This window comes from Sinocyclocheilus grahami, unplaced genomic scaffold (genome assembly GCF_001515645.1).
Source record: "Sinocyclocheilus grahami isolate Dianchi unplaced genomic scaffold, SAMN03320097.WGS_v1.1 scaffold341.1, whole genome shotgun sequence".
NCBI classification, from domain to species: Eukaryota; Metazoa; Chordata; class Actinopteri; order Cypriniformes; family Cyprinidae; genus Sinocyclocheilus; species Sinocyclocheilus grahami.
The window spans coordinates 937,163-954,536 of record NW_015505520.1 but is presented as its reverse complement, the minus strand read 5'-3'; positions in this window follow the sequence as shown (position 1 = coordinate 954,536).

Sequence of the window (17,374 nt, the reverse complement as noted above, 5' to 3'; positions counted from 1 at the left end):
TTTTTTAATTAATATAATATAAATTTAATATAATATACTGTATATTAGAAGCATTATTACAATTTTATATTACAAACAATATACATGGTAATATATATATATATATATACTGGTAAAATTTCCTATTTCCCATGTACCGTATTTAACCTTATTCATCCATTTTTAATGTGGACATCATTTAGGTTTAGGGGATAAAAATGGGCTCCTTTGCACAGTTTTTGTGAAGTTAATTGCATAACAAAAAAAACCTCACCATTACTCATTAAACAGGTAGCGTCGTCTAGGACTGAGTCTCTGTGCTGACAGAGTGGCCGATTCAGGCTTAGTATCAATGCAGCTCAGCTCGCCTTTGTGGCCCAAATGCCATCAGCTAAGCTGGTCTCAGACCTGCTTTGACCAGGCTTCCTCCCAACTCATCCAAAACAATGGCGTAATTAAATGAGCAAACAGATTAGAGCAGCGCGACACAGAGGGAGATGGGAGCGTAGATGAGGCCCCTGCCAGGCCACAGCAGGTTCAGCTAATACTTAGCACATCTGTCCGGCATGCGGTCTTAAGCACAGATACGTTAGCTTACAATGGGAGGAGAGGGGTGAAGTGTATTACAGCACAGGGCTGGCCAAGTTTTCTTGTAGGGGCGGCTTCATCAATTGAATTTACATTAAGTTATTTTCTGCTATGGGGAGGTACTGAAAAATGTTTGTCTAATAGAATGTTTTTACATTTTCCACAGCTGAAAATGTACACGCTCAGGAAAAAAAAAAAGTACATAACTTGTCACTGGGGCAGTACCTTTTCAAAAAGTACATCTTTGTACCTTATTTACCCCTAAAACTTATTTTTTTACCTTAAAGGTACATATTAGTACCTTCTGAAAAGGAACCGGCCTATTGAGAGCTAAAAGCAAAAGCAAACCCTAATTCTACTAAATGTAGGCACAAAGTAATGCATACCATGCAAATGCATCACATAGGAATCGAGAGATCTGATTTGCCACTGACATCAACTGAATCAGTAATGAGGGAATGAATGCTCAGTATCCAATATAAGCCATTGGTTAAACACTCACCATTTAAGATACATTAAAAATAATGGTTCTTTCACTGTTATTCTGTGGTATTCTAACAATAGCAATCTATTGTGGTTGGGTTCTTTGGAGAAAAAGTTGTTCATGTAACAACAGATCTTTGGTTATGTTACTAGAGGAAAAATGAAGCTCCTATAGACTCTCTGAGGCAGTTCACATTTGTACCTTAATTCCCCTCAAATGTGCATATTGGTACCTTAAAGGTACATATTAGTACCTGAAGTGTACATATTAGTATCTTAAAGGTACATATCAGTACCATTTGAAAGGGTACCCTACCAGTGACAGCTTTTGTTAGTTTTCTTTTGTATAGGTTATTTAAAACACCAGTAAAAATATGCTTGTTTTAAAATTAACTATACAAATGAAAACATTTTCTTTAATGGAATCAGGTTCTATATTGTATTTTATGATTACAAAGTTGCAAATTCATATGAATTTGTATGATCTTACTGGTACGTTATTGTACTCATGGTGAATTTTTACCTACAATTCATATGTATTTTCATGAGTCAGATAGACGGACGGACGGACGGACGGACGGACAGACAGACGGACAGACGGACAGACAGACAGACAGACAGATAGACAGATAGACAGATCGATAGATAGATAGATAGATAGATAGACAGATAGACAGATAGACAGATCGATAGATAGATAGATAGATAGATAGACAGATAGACAGATAGACAGATCGATAGATAGATAGATAGATAGATAGACAGATAGACAGATAGACAGATCGATAGATAGATAGATAGATAGATAGACAGATAGACAGATAGACAGATCGATAGATAGATAGATAGATAGATAGACAGATAGACAGATAGACAGATCGATAGATAGATAGATAGATAGATAGACAGATAGACAGATAGACAGATCGATAGATAGATAGATAGATAGATAGACAGATAGACAGATAGACAGATCGATAGATAGATAGATAGATAGATAGACAGATAGACAGATAGACAGATCGATAGATAGATAGATAGATAGATAGACAGATAGACAGATAGACAGATCGATAGATAGATAGATAGATAGATAGACAGATAGACAGATAGACAGATCGATAGATAGATAGATAGATAGATAGAATTAGTTGAATGATGTTTTATTCTTTTTAGGGCTTGGGAGATTCCCAGATTTTCCCAAGTGAAAAGTAAGCGCTGAGCCTTTTGTTTTCTATGAAATACTATAATAAGAGAAAGCTTCTTAGCGGATATCTATGTTTGATTTAGGTTTTGTCCATCAGTCCTGTTTGCAGACTTCAAATCTCCCTTTTGTCGCACGTCTGGACTATCCTAATGACTTCTTTGAACTGCCGATGTTCTCTGAGGTTCAGCTTTGTGTGCAACTCAACCTCTCGTCTTAAAACATGCTAAGTCGCTAACCTCTACACTCTTTCCCACATCAGTCATGACTGATTTGAGCAAGAATGGTTTCTCAGTTTTACTTATGAAACGTAAGCACTATTCCTTACACTTGTCAGATATTCTGCCAAAATTCATACTAAACAAAGCTCATGAGCGTGAGCATTTAAGAAACAAGATTTTATTCAACAAAAGGTGGAATCAGCATCTTGCAGGTCTTGCAATGGCCTCTCAGCAAGACTTTGGCTTTAAGAGCCTCATTAAGATGATCCAAAGTAGCCGAGAGTGTGGACTCTGAACCAAATGGAGGATCACATCAGACCCACCACAGCCCTGAGATTTTTCCCTGCCAAAGAGCAAACACAACTACAAATGGCCAGGCTGCTAGCACAATGCCACAGTGAAAGGAACCAAATTAGCTGGAGGCTAACAACAATTTACCAACACCTGTATTAGTGTGCTAGCTCTGCAGGGAGCTGAGCTGAACAAGCGCTAATCCCTATAAACCCTACAGTACTCCTCCTACAAAATCAGCATTTGCATATTCTCCATTTATTGGTTGATGAGGAACCCAACGAAGAAGGTTTGCAGGGATTGGGCTCATTTCATTCCTCCACACTCTCACTCTCGCTGCCTGGGTGGTTCGATGATTATCTCCAGGCCATTTTAGGGAGAGTGAGGGCTGTGTGTGTGCTAGAGATTAGAAGGCTTTAGAACATTCTCGCACCCCCGTGACTGAAACCTAATTGGAGAGGTGGAGAAGATGGGCAAGTCATTGGGCCCGAGATGTTTGCTTAGGAGTTGACCTACTGTGATGTTCAGTCTCACGATGGTTTCTGTTCTCCGTTTCTTTTCAGAACGGATGATAGAGAGATGCCAAAGCAAGAATGGGATGGGAAATTTTTTACAAATTTTATTCGGATGGATACGAATCAGATGAAAAAAGGAATATGTTGGGCTGCTAGGGGAAAAAATGAGGCCACTTGGTCTCTTTGGATGATGGACAAAAATGGGTGAATGAGCTCATTTGGCATACACTTTTGACCACAGTATTTACTGTATAAGCCTACCAAAAGTTGGAAGAAATACATGCACGTGATATAACATTAGAAAAGTGTAATGGCCATAAAGAGTTTTGTGATTTCAGTAATCTGTAAGATCTGCACCCTTACTTGAGACTGAACCTGCAACCTTTACATTGTTCCTAGATCAATATCAGTGTACAGCAGCGATATCACATGGTTCTTAAAATGATAGTTCACTCAAAATTACAGTTCGGTCTTAAAAATCAACTAATTAATCATAATTAGTCATTTCAAACATGTAAATCTTTCTTCTGGATCGCCAAAGAATAAAGAATGCTCTTTGCTATATGGTCAAAATAAATGGGGACTGGGTCTGTCAAGCTCCAAAAAGCACCATAAAACCATCAACAAAGTTGTAGCTGTGCACCAAATTCCACATGATGGTTGAACAAAATTACTTTAAGTTAAGAAGTTATTCAAGTTTGATTTGAAGACATTATGTTGAGTGAATAATAGAATATACCACACTTTCAGAAAAGAAAGGTACAAAAGTTGTCATTGGTGCAGTACCAATTCAAAAGGTATTAATATGTACTTTTAAAGTATTAATATGCACCTTTTAGGGGTAAATAAGGTACAAAAGTGTAAATTTTGAAAAGGTACTGCCCCAGTGACAGCGTTTTCTGAGAGTGCAGAGAATATAAATAGTTCTGTATTTACTAACTGTTGATTTATTAAGACTACATTGGACTTCACTGACTTGTATTTTATTGACAAAAAATACTAAGACATTTTTTTAAATATATTTTTCATGTTCCACAGATCGGTTTGGAACAACATGAATAAATGATGAAAGAAATTTCAGCAATCTAATACAAATAAGATACAAGGCTTAAATCTGACTGCAATAGAGTACTTTAGAACAATTACTAGATTTGACAGATGGTGCATGCAAGGGTTTAATCCTTAAAACGAAATAATGAAAACACATACACACACACACACACACACACACACACACACAACTTCACCTACATAACTGAAGCTATACTGTTAATAATGTTAAGGATGGATTAAATTGAAAAGCGACAGTAAAAACATTTATAATCTTACAAAAGATTTCTATTTCAAAAATGCTTTTGTTTCGAAATTTCTATTTGTCAAAGAATAGAAAGAATCTTGAAATCCTGATATTTTTTTTCATTAAAAATATCAAGCAGCACAACTGTTTTCAACATTGATAATAAAAATAAATATTTCTTGAGCATAAAATAAGTACATTAGACTGATTTCTGAAGGATCGTGTGACACTGAAGACTGGAGTAATGATAGAAAACAGTTATTTTAAATGGTAGTAATATTTCACAATAATCTTATTTTACTGTATTTTTATCAAATAAATGCAGCATATGAAATTTTCATTTAAAAAAATCCCACAACAGTACTACATATTCTCTACTAAGAAATGTAATATTAGAAATGTAATATAAGTGTAGGGTGAGAAAACATGATGAAGCTTTTACGTAAGATATGACAGAATTTACGTGTTCTAGAGGTGAGAGTAAGATCAAGGTTTCCCTTTTCACTTATATCATCTGGACATTGATATGTTGCCAACTAATAAAAGTGACACTGAGAAAATGGTCCGTCCTCATGCTTTCATCTCTCATGCGCTGTCTGCAGTGTTGACATCAGTGTCCCAAACCTTGAGCCGCTGCTGGCAAGATCTCCATCCTCACGGGAGCTCAGAAGGCCCGACAGTGCGGTTTAGTCTGATTTTGATTTTAAGTGAGCAACAGATCAGATGTCAATGGCTATTCCCACAGGCTGCAACCCTGTCAGATACCCCTCTGTGTCAATTAGTCAAGAGAAAGGACGAAAGACAATGACAGGCATGGGAGGGGAAGAGGGGCAGAAGCTGCACTGCTGGGGCACTAAACCCTACCGGTGCAGGGGCTAATTGCTAATCAGAGGGGGACTTACTCTCCTCATAGAGGCTTGAGTTCTTTTGGGGATAGCTGTCCTGGGAGACCGCAAGTGTGGAACATGGTGAGACGCTAAATGATGGATGTTGAATTAGATATTGGTCTGATATTGGGAGAGACCAGCCAGAGTTTTGACAGGACAAGTAAACATGTTGTGTACTTTATAATTTAAAAAAGAAATGTTGTTGCAAACTATATGACGATGTTTGGAGTATAAAACAGGTCTGGTCCACCTGTATACAGTAGATATATTATACAGTATGCTGTCTAGGACAACGGTTCTCAAATGGTGGGTTGCAGCCCATTAATTAGATTGCAGGTTGGTTAGGGTCAAGAGCAGCAGGGGAAAAATGCTCATATAAATAATAAATAATAGTAAATAATGAAATGCAACTAACCACATAATCATGAATCATGTTAGGATATCAAAATAAATTATGTAAAAAACAATTCCCATATATTTTGTTGTTGACGTCCAATTTTGTCATCTGTTATCATAAATCATTTTTTTAATTTACAAAATTGTACATTGTCCTATTCCACCAATGCTGTGTGGTAAAAATGTGCATATTGTTAGGCCTGCACAGTTAAAGGTAATATTAATAGATTTTATATTTGAAATTTTTATTTGGTACTGTGTCACCACTTGATGGCCAATAAAAATTCTGGTTCCTGAAGCAAAACCATGGTATAATTTACATTACCATTCAAAAGATTTTTAAAATGTTTTTCAAAATAATTCTCTTATGCTCACCAAGGTAGTTATTTGATCACAAATACAGTATTTAAAAATGTAAATAATATATAATAAATAAATTAAATAATAAATAATAAACCTTTAAAATGCTTTACATGTTCTATTTTACATTTTCAAATTAAACTTTGTGGAAACCAAAGTTTAAAAGAACAACATTTATTTGAAATACTATTTTTGTGACAATGTAAAAGTCTTTACTGTCACATTTGATCAATTTAATGCATACTTGCTTAATATTCTTTTCTAAAAATAATAATAATAATAAATAACTAAAATCAAATGAAAGTCAAAAACACGGTCATTAGAAACCTCAGGCTCTGCTGGCACTCATAAAATTAATATGATTCTGTGTCAGATTGGGATACATTTAATCCCCCTTTGAAGCAGAGGTGAGGTGCTGCTGAGCAAATAAAGGGTGTTTATTATAACCTGTCATGACAAGGAAACACTAACCATGACGGATGACCCATAAGGACTCAAACACACACACACAGAGAGACTTTAAACAGTCCTCTGATCTCAGAGTTATTGATCGTTTCATTATGTCTTTTTGCTTTTTCCGTGACGGCCATTCAATCTTTGCTGTCATCTTCTATTGAACCCTGCGCTCGGGGAGGAGCATTATGGAAAGTGATGGGTAAAAACAGGACAGAGAGCCGGGTTGCCGGCGGATGGGGGGTGGTGGGGAGGGGGGGGGACACCGTCTGTCACTGCCATCGTGGTTGTGAACGAGTGTGTAGAGCAGGTGCTGTGACTAAGCAGAGCCTGGCGCAAATGGGTCGTGCGTATATGTGTGTGTGTGTAGAGCGATGAGACAGGGGTGTCACCTCTTGCTCTTCCGAATAGAGAGGCCCAACACACCCACCCAACTGTTTGGCATTCAGAAGTGTCCACCTCTTTTTTTTGCCTCTCTCCTTTCTTTTAGTCCTCCCTTTCTTGCCTTCATAATGCATTGTTAACAAAACAGTTTACCAGGCTTGGCTGGTACATTATCCAGTGGGCCTCTGGAGACTCTGTGATTTAGGCAAATGCATTCAGAGAGAGGTGTGGCCGTGGCGTCTTAACAAAACGCCACATGAGTCGAGACTGAATCTTCTCTCTTCTGCACTATTTAGTCTTCTCCATACATTAAATAGCAATTAGGCTCTATATGTGTGCAGTGTGCTGAAGGGAGAAGAGCCGCTATGATCTCACTGCATATGCATGAATGAGCCATACTCATCACCTCACATGATCTCCTCTGAGCATTATGAGACCTATACTTGGCTTTCATAGAGGGCAGAGGTGGATCATGTGTTTAAATACCAATTTCTATGGTTCAGCCCAGTGTATGAAATTAAAAATAATGTGTTAGAGGGTCAATATGAAGTTGACTTTGTCCTGTCTGATAAAATCAAAGACTTGCTTTAATCCAGTGACATATTAATTCTTAAAATCATCATACTACATATATTTATCTTTAAAAAAATAGGATCATAAAATATTTTTTTACTACTGCTCAAAACTATTTTACATAACAGCTGTTTATAAATAATAAATAGAATATATGTAAGTATCAGTTATGTGGAATAGCTTACAGCAGAAAATAAAAAAGGAAAATTATATATATATATATTTTTTAAGAAGAATTTATTAATTAAAATATTTACATTTGTCGGCCTTCCTTGACAATGATTTTACATTTAACCCTGTAAAACCTGACATATGAAAAAAAATCTTAAACATCTATTTTAAATATAACAGTTTATTGTTTATAACTTATAACAGTTTATAACTTATTACATTATTTGATTGAAATTTTAAAAAAATCTAACAAATAAAAAAACTGCATGTGTTTTTTTTTATCATATACTTAATATATTTTAACCTGATTTTTCTACAAAATGATGTATGGATAATCAAGAAAACCTTGATTCAGTTCAGTAAGTGTTCATCTTGAAATATTACTAACAATATAAAAGTTACTCATTGGTTTACTTCCTAAAAATCAGTAAAGATTTCATAACAATAAGAATTTTTACAATTAAGGCATTTTACTTTCTAAAAAAGTATAAACTATTAATCAGATGACAAAAAGCATGTAGAAGACATACAACCTGTTTTTCAACAACGTTTTGATCATGCTGATAATTTGAAGGCCTTAGAAAATGTAATTTAATTTAACCTTTTTGTCAAAAGGTTGTTGCAAGTTTAGCAAAACAGACAAATCTTCACAAAACAAAAGTCCAAAAATGTTAGCCTAAGGAGTTATTTTTGCCCAATCTGAGCCTTAAAAATGTTGAATCAGTCACATTAAATTATTTCTGACTATATCCAAACCAGTTAATTTAGATGTTACCACATCATTTAAGTTACCTGTAAAAGAGAAAAGTTTGTTGGCTACTTTACAAAACAAAAGAAAACTGAATTCATAAGACAAACATGTGCAACTAATGCTTAAAAAAACCAGGCCAGTCGTGTACAAAGATGTCATAAAAAGTCTTTTAAAATCACAGGCCCAATATAAAAGCCCTGAAGAGTGACAATGCCTCCAACTGAGCTGCCACCCTCGGCGGACACACTTCACCGTAGCCACTGTGCTTTCCACGTCAGTGTGACCTTTCACAATATCATCTCTCTCTGAAGATCTCACTGTGAGGGGTGGCGATGCGGAAAGGGCCAGACCTAAAGACCGGTGCCGACCCGAGGTGAAAACGGGCATCTTGTCCTGATAAATCATGGCGTAATGAGCCCTTCATTGTGCCTGGCATTGTGCTCCAGCACTCCCGCAGTCTGCCACATTTTGCCTGTTAAGCTGACAGGAATAATGAACTGGCTGCTTTGAACTGGCCTCACAATATTGACTGGTTGCACACAGCAGATGTCTCCAGCTAAAGCAACTGGTAAATGCACATTAGGTTAACAAAAGGGGCCTTTGCTTTTAGGGGGAGGGAGGTGCGGCCACTGGGGGTGTGTTAAATTTTTTTTGCAGGGGGTGCTGGGGAGATCGGGGCGTAGGTGCAGTCAACAGACAGACAGGGAGCTTCATTTTAAAACAATTCATTTGTCAAAGTGGCCATTCAGTCCAGGCTCTGCTTTGTGCGGGTGAAGCGTTTGTGGGTGTGTGTCTGGCTAAAAGCGGGGCCAGCCTGTGCTGTTTCGATGACTGAAGAGAGCGAAGGAGATGCCAGCACGCAGCACATATGCTAATCGGCAAACTTTTGGCTTTCCTGCATTTTGTGAGAACAGCAATTTGCTCCCCTAATTACCATCTAAATTAGAAAGACTGATAAAACATACAGTTTTCAGCAAAACCCTCTTGGTGGTTTAAAAGGGGGAACTTTCTGGGAAGGATTTATAATATCATGGACACAAATCCCAGTTTTTGGTAACCAAATGTGAGCTCAAAGGTATTATACTATTCAGTCACTTGTTGGTCTACTACTACACTGTAAAAAATGTTTTAAACTTAAACAAAAGAAATAATATAACAAAGATTACTGGGGTAAGTTTTAAAAGAAAATACTATTTCAGTCTTTCTATTTCAATCTTCTATTTCTAAATGAAAATGAAACATGTTGCCTTGGCAACTAGCTGAAGAAAATATATTTTATTTCAGTTGACATTTATTTTATTTAAAGTAACGTATATGTGTTCTTTCATTATTTTAGTTTTAGTTTAGTTAAATATAATAACCTTGATGTACAGGAAATATCAAATAAAGTAAATATACACTACTGAAATGTTATTTCAAACATCAATGTCCATTTTTAATAACATTATGTAATGAATTGAATTCTATTGCAATTATATATCAGTTTTCCTCTAAATGAGTTAAATTCTCAGTATTTTAATAGTCTACTCTATTCTAAAGTCATGCAAAGTTAACGGTATATATGTCCCAGTGACAATGTGCTATTGTTGCCCATTTAGATAAAGAATAAAAAATATGCACTTACCTCACATCCCAAAACACAGTCATGTGAGCTTAGTTAAATACTTTTCAAATACAAGGATATTAAAAACTTAAAAGCCGTTCAAATTCGTAAAATATAGAATATTTTAGAAACTAAATGTGAAACATCAATGCACAACTTTTTTGACGTGCTAAGCTATCAATCTGTGTGCATGCAACTTTGGATACATGAAAAAACAGATACAGGATGGCAAAAAAGCCCAAACAGTTTTTGTAAACATCATATTCATTACATACAATTACATTCACTATCGTCCTAATAATGACTATTACCTATCATTACTACATATCATTATCATTAATATGATTTTGAACACAGAGGCTGAAAGCGCTAGCGTCTGTGTGGAGAAAGCTTGATTTAAAGCGTGACCGTCGTAATGGTGCTGTAATAGGCCATGACTAAACATGCTCACGGGTACCAGCTCAGACACACAGAGAGGCACATTGCAGCAAGAGGGCTACGGCAGGCCAGCGCTGATTAGCATATAATTGCTGCCATTGTATTTGACATGGAGAATTGAGAACCAGCTTGGTGGCAAGATGTCCATTCGTCCCAATAACAGGGGACACGACATATGGAGAACAGACTGAGGAGACTAGACTGTAAAAATACATACTGAGAGCTGTTTACTATAATAAAACGGATAGTTCCGGTCCTTGATTCTGATTGGTCGAGCCGCGTTCGAAGCTGTTGTAAATTACACTACACACATACACCTTTGTTTACTTGCTGGGCAACCACTTTGTTGGAACCACAACTGTTTCTTGTTTGGTGGAAGAATACTGTTTTTATTCATATCATTACACTTTATTTGCTCTGTTTTATTCTGTGAAACCTTACTACGTATATGGAATAATCGTTTTATAAAAGCAATAAGCCCCATGAAGGGACTTCTTCTTGGGGCTTATTGCTTTATTTTCTACCTGATCTGGCTCTTAAAAATAATTGTATTAAACGCAATGGATTCAGATTGATTCAGTCACATTAAAAGCTAATTTTGACAGGAATAAAACCAGCTTTTGTCACATTAAAACCATTTTAGGTTGTTTTTGATAAAACAGTTTACAGTCAGTTATCCAAGGTCTGAATAAAATCATTCATTCAAGTAAAAAAGTAAGTAAGCAAATCAGTCAATCAATAAATAGATAAATAAAGATGGTCAGGTAACAAAAATGTTGTATCTAAACTGGTTCTATTCAAAATAAATTATGTCTTAATCAATAACACTGATTTAGTTTACATCAACAAAAGTCATTGTTAAGGTTCAGGTTAATCTCAACTGCTACTTTTTTACATTTTACATTCTACTTAATTCTTCTAGCATGATAAATATATATATATATCAGTTGGTAAAAAAATGCACATAAATGCATATAAATACGTTTTGTTCAATGAACCAGAACTGTGAACTCTGAGATCTTCAGATCACAAACCATGAATCTGAGATTATAAATATTTGATAAGATTATAACTATCTGCTTCTTGAGGCGATATAAATGATAATTCGGCCCCCTCCCCTCACACACACACTTTTCAACAGTTTCTTTTAAATTCTAAATCTCTTTTAAATCGCACATTTCTTTCTTTCGCTCTTGTCTCAGTGACTCTTTTCGGTGACCCGACTCAAAGGGAGAGAAGCTACGTCTTTCCCCCCTTTACGTTCCTCTCATGCGACAGCTGAGCGAGTGAGTGTGTGTGTGGAAAAAAGAGAAAGAGAAAGAGAGGGAAAGAGAAATACAGCCCGGCACTGAATGACCTGACCACTGGTGACAAAGAAGGATTGGTCACGCTGGCTTGTGAGTAATGGGGCAAAGAGAAATGCTTGTGTGTGTGTGTGTGTGTGTGTGTGTGTGTAATGATTCGCTTGCTTTGACACAGTTAAACTGGTTCCGTCTCAACACCAGATGTAACACAACTAAGAGGAATCAAGCCATATGCACAGGTGTATTAAACTTTCTCTCACGCTGTCCTCTGAATAATTGTCAAATTATCAAAGAAGAATTTCTTTGAAGGGGCTTCTTCTTGGGGCTTATTGCTTTATTGTCTACCTGATCTGGCTCTTAAAAATAATTGTATTAAACGCAATGGATTCAGATTAATTCAGTCACATTAAAAGCTAATTTTGACAGGAATAAAACCAGCTTTTGTCACATTAAAACCATTTTAGGTTGTTTTTGATAAAACAGTTTACAGTCAGTTAAAGTTTACAGCCATATGCACAGGTGTATTAAACTTTCTCTCACGCTGTCCTCTGAATAATTGTAAAATTTCATGGGATTGTAGAATTTCATGGGATGCCTCATGTTTGCACACATGTATGAAAACATAATCAAGAAATAGATGCAGAGTTGTATGTTTAGCATGCTGTTGGAGAGCTCATATTTATGAAACAATATGATAATAACATCTTTCAGTATCATTCAGACATTAAAGCATACTCAAAATGCACAAGCATTAACTGTGAAAACTGTGCAATTGAGTAATTTAATATGTAGAAAATTGGACAATAATCGATACACTGACAATAAGTAACAGAAAAAAATGACCGAGTTATCAATAAGTACTAGAAACAATGTATTAGCTTAAATATATCAAGCTATTTTACTTATTGGCCCAACACCAATAACTATTAAAAATCAGTCATGCATACTAGCAAGTGCCACTTACATTTTCTTCAGAAAAAATACAAATCTAGTTTATTGTGTTCAAAATGAAGTATAACAGTAGGAAAGAGAGAAAAGTGTTGTGCTCCACATGAGCAACAGCTTATTTTGATTAATTTTGGCTGTGTTTAGTAATGAACATATATGTTGTTTATTGTATAAATGTGAGGGAGGTCACATTCTCCACGGACATACTTTAAGATGAGCGGCACATAGCAGGATTGTTATTCTCTCTCTTTGTCCTCAGTGACTCCACAAGGGTTGAGGAAGGCACATAAGGGCCTGTCACAGGTAGAGCAGAATAGGGATGGCTCCTCTGAAATAACCCTTGCCCACATGCTTGATTGCCCCCTTATTGACACTCACTCTCAAGTCCACAATAGCAGTCCTCAGACACTGTTGAATAGACTTACTCCTGACGGCCCGCCTCCCAGCCACTCTCGCCCTAATCCAATCCCCCAACCTGCACGACTGGGCCAAAGATATCCCAGAGACCCCTTGTTCTTCTGTGGATTTGAGTCTTGAGGACTGAGTCTATCTGACTTATGAAAGTAAAGTAATGCAATCACACTCAGATATGCACACAAATTGAAGGAGATATTTCTTTAAAGGCGAAAAATAAATAAATAAATATCAATGTTCGAAAGGACTTTCTGAGACCAACTTGGTGTTGAAATCATTATGTACATGGAAGATGTATTGGTTACAGTTTACGTAAAGCCTTTGTATATAATGCATTATAAAAGTAGTTTGAATACATTAATTATGCCTTGTAATGCACCTTATAATGAATTGTATGGTCTCATGAATAATTGTAACCAAAGTTAGGGCTGCACGATTATGACAAAACTCAAAATTGTCAATTATTCCCTTGAAATTGTAATTGCGATTATTGATTACGATTATCATGTTTTAAATAACTTGATATCATTGTTTGAAGCAACTGCATGCCATATTTTTCTATGAAATAACCTAATAAAACTACTGAAAATCTTTTAGTACTTTTCTATAGCATTAAACCTCAAATGTCAACTTAACATTGGGTTGGTTTCTTCCTTAAATAAAAAAAAAGTAAAAATATGCATTGTAATATAATGTTATACAAAAACTATCACAACATGATTTTCTGTCAAATCTGTTAACTCCAACACCCAAAACCTGTTTGGACTTTTACCAACTAGCATCAACCCATCCAGACTGCAAATCTGTGCAAAAGTTGTAATAATAAATAACCCAATTAAAAAATAACAATAACCCAACAAAGTTCATGTAAATACTTTAAACTGTTTCATATTTTGTCCATTAACCCATTTTCTCTCTGCATGTAAACACCTTTATTCTGCATTTGTTTGGACACCAAAATTGTAGGGGGAAAAAAGAACATTTAAAATATCATGTAAACAAGGTTTTCAAAAGTTATCGCGTTTCACGAAGAAGCAAAAGTTATCAGCATAATGTTGCAAATGCGCTCACATGTCCTACACTCAGGCTCTTGGAATTTTCAATTAGACGAAGAGCCAAGAAGAACGTTTGCAGTGTCTGTGTTCAATAAAACTTAGATTACCCAACTTCAAATCCACTTCAGCACACTTGTGGCGCAATAAAGCCTGTGAAAGGGTGCATAGAGGTAATGACGGGCCTTAATTAGAAACGTCACTTTCCCATCATGCTCCTCTCCTGCAGATTAACCCCTGAACAATTCCAATCAACAACCTCAGTCTGATGAGGGTCACAATTGACTTGCATGTTGGAAAGCCTCTACTCACACTCCTGGTGTCAATGGAGGGATCCCATTAGATACAATGACAGTGTGCTTTATAATGGGACAGAAGCCAATTTTAAAGCCGCCTTCTTTGTCTAATCAGGACAGGCGCACTGTCATTAGTTTCCACTCTGTGTGGAAGAATGGCTGGAGTCAGCTGAAGACTCCTTAGGGCTCTATGTCAGTCTAATGAACTGAGGCTCTTTGTGGCAGTGTTGGGTTTATTATTGGGTTCAGAGACCAGGGCAAAAAGAGAGTGCTTCAAGAAGGAGGATTGGATGGCAAAACTGCCCTGAAAACCCCTCCAATACTGCTGTTTATATAAGATTGCAACACAATCTTGCTACTATTACTGATAGAAGCCAATGGACAAAAACTGCTCAGCTTTGTGTTTATTTAGGGTTGATTTGTTAAATGTTGTTATGGGGAATATTAAAGTTTAGTTCTGTATAAATATAATGGAGCATAAATGATAGAATTTATAATTTACATGATTTTGTTGATCATTTCATGTTTAAATATTTCATTTTCTTTCTTTCTGGAATTGTACAGTCTAAATAAATATGTTTATATGCAATAAACAATCTACTCGCACCTTTTCATGGAATATATGGGTGTTTTTTCACCTATTGCAGTTTTGAAACTCTGCAATGTACATGCAAACATCATTGGAGAACTCGGTCATTTTTTTCTGTTAATTAATGAAAATTCCCACTATAATGTCTTTTCAACTAAATCTCAAATTACACTACTGCTCAAAAGTTTCAGGTCAGTTAGGTTTTTCCTTTTTGTGAGAAGTGTCTTATGCACATCACCAAGGCTGCATTTATTTGATCAGAAATTGAGAAAAAAAGTATTGTGAAATATTATTACAATTAAAAATAAAGTTTGCTATTTGAATGTATTTTAAAATGAAATGTATTCCTCTGATGCAAAGCTGAATTTTCAGCAGCCATTACTCCAGTCTTCAGTGTCACATGAAACAACTCTTGCTGACCCCAAACTTTTGAACAGTAGTGTGCTTTTTTTAAGGGGTCATATGATGCTGCTAAAAAGAACATTATTTTGTGTATTTGGTGTAATGAAATCTGTTTATGTGGTTTAAGGTTCAAAACACATTATTTTCCACATACTGTACATTATTGTTTCTCCTCTATGCCCCGCCTCTCTAAAACGCATCGATCTTTACAAAGCTCATCGGTCTGAAAAGCGAGGTGTTCTCTCATTGGCCAGCTATCCAGTGCGTTGTGATTGGCTGAATACCTCAAGCGTGTGACGGAAATGTTACGCCCCTTACCATAATGTGATGCCGTGTCCCAGCACGACGAGACAAAACCAATAAAACCCATTATAAATGAGGCATTTGTTGCATCCAGTGGGGACATAATTACTGATTATAATGACGTATACTGTCTTTTTACGCGTTGCGTTGCATCGCGCCACATAAACATAAAACCATGTCTGCATTTATGATCGGAGAAATGACAAACAACAAGCCCTACTCTACACTGCTCAAAACTCATGGCTGAATCATCAGTGGCAAATCCTTTAAATAAGAAAACGTACTTACAGGCTGTGAGTCAGCATTATTTGTCAGAACACCGGCATTGTAGGCTACTCTCCCAGGAAACAGTCCTCGTCCTCCGTAAAATGCATTACTCACATCTGCATATTTGGGTTGAACTGTTCTGGAACAGTGTTGTAAATACAAATTAGCCACTGATGTCTAGTTGTGTCCTCGTTTGGAAGGCCAAACAAAGTAGTTTCGCTTTCATAACGAAACACACAGCGTCTCCACGACATGGCGGTGGCGGTAGCAACAACACTACAGCGAGAATAAAAGTTACACCTTTCTTTGCGTGAACATTTGGGCGGTGTTATGCAAATCTTCCCACACAGTGACGTAGACATGTGGGGGCGTGTTTAAACGAGCCGTTTTAGGAGGGCGTGGACAAGTCTTAACTTTTATAAAGAATATCTCTTTGGGTTTGAGACTTTAGTCTTTGCAACTTTAGGGATCTTATCTATTCACGAACAGCTTGTAACACTCCAAAGAGAAAGGAAACCTTGAAATCGCATCATATGACCCCTTTAAAATAACCTTCTGTGATGGAAATGATGGTGGTGCAAGTGACATTTTTATGGCAGCCTTTTTTTAGCTAGCATTAATTATTCTAAAAGATTTAATATTTTTTGAATAATTTAGCAAAATTACACCTCGCAAAAGTATTCTTCTCACAAGAGATATTTACCTTGATTTTTCGTTGTTTGCTTCACACATTACATGTGCACTAACTTCTTAAAAAAACAAGAAAAAATGTATGAGGGTCAAACATGTTGGGACAGTCATAATTTTTGAAAATTTAAGTTCTAATGTGATCTTCATATAACAAAAAGAAAAAGAAATAAAATCTGTTAACTGTTAATCAACCTCTGGCAAATAAACGCATCCAAGTTGAAAAAACACCCATATATGTGGCATCTGATGTAGATTGTTTGCCACTTATGCTGCGTAAAGATGACAAAGAAAAACTTCATGCTGAAAGGGAAATCTGAATTAAATCAAGCAGTTGTAAGTGAAAAGAAACACAAAGCTCACTTCATGTGCTTTGAAGCACATGTATCTGAATCTGTGTTAAGAAAATCATTTAAAAAATGTTTACTTAGTATCAGAACTGCAACCTGAAAGTGCTCAAAGTGCAAGTTTACAAAGTTTACAAAGGCAAAGTGTGTAGCGTGTGAGTGCAGCAGGTT